An 823-nucleotide genomic window follows, 5' to 3' on the forward strand; every position below is an offset into this window, starting at 1 on the left:
AGCCCTTCCAGTAGCCTCCAGTAACGTTGGAGTAACTCTGGAGTATCTCTGGAGTAACGTTCAGGTGACTTAGGAGTAACCTTGGAGTAACTCTGGGGTAATTTAGGAGTGACTCCGGAGTAACCATGGAGTAACTTACTAGTAACTCTGGAATAATTGAGGAATTACTTGGGAATAACCCTGGAGTAACCCAGTAGTAATCCTGGGGTAACTAAGGAGTGATGCTGGAGTAACTTTGGGGTGACTTTGGTGTAACTTAGTAGTAGCTCTGGGGTGACTTTGGAGTAACTCTGGGGTGACTTAGGAGTGACTTAGTAGTAACTCTGCAGTAACCTTGGAGTAACTTAGTAGTAACTCTGGGGTAACTTAGGGCTGGTTTAGGAGTAACCTTGGAGTAACCAAGTAGTAACTCTGGGGTAACTTAGGAGTGACTCCAGGGTAACTCTGGAGTAGCCTTGGAGTAACTCTGGGGTGACTTCAGAGTGACTTTGGTGTGACTTAGGAGTGACTTCGGAGTAACTTAGTAGTACCTCTGGGGTGACTTTGGAGTAACTCTGGGGTAACTTAGGAACGACTTAGTAGTAACTCTGGAGTAACTTAGGGCTGGCTTAGGAGTAACCTGGGAGTAACCTGGTGGCAACTCCGGGGTAACTTAGGAGCGACTCCGGGGTAATTCTAGGTTAACCCTGGGGTGACTCAGGAGTAACCTGGGAGTAACTTTGGGGTGACTCAGGAGTAAGTGAGGAGTAACTTTGGAGTAACTCTGGGCTGACTTTGGGGCAACATTGGGGCAACTTCAGAGTCACTTAGGAGTAACCCCCCC

The 823-nt window shown here is 47.8% G+C and overlaps 1 protein-coding gene across 1 annotated transcript in view; it reads left to right on the forward strand.

Moving 5' to 3' along the window:
- The window catches only part of LOC106897386 (chromodomain-helicase-DNA-binding protein 3-like), a 132,178-nt gene that overhangs the window by 129,074 nt on the left and 2,281 nt on the right, over nt 1-823 (forward strand). The window lies entirely within an intron of this gene.

The sequence above is a fragment of the Calidris pugnax genome, unplaced genomic scaffold, assembly GCF_001431845.1.
Source record: "Calidris pugnax isolate Ruff unplaced genomic scaffold, ASM143184v1 scaffold392, whole genome shotgun sequence".
In the NCBI taxonomy this organism is placed as follows: Eukaryota; Metazoa; Chordata; class Aves; order Charadriiformes; family Scolopacidae; genus Calidris; species Calidris pugnax.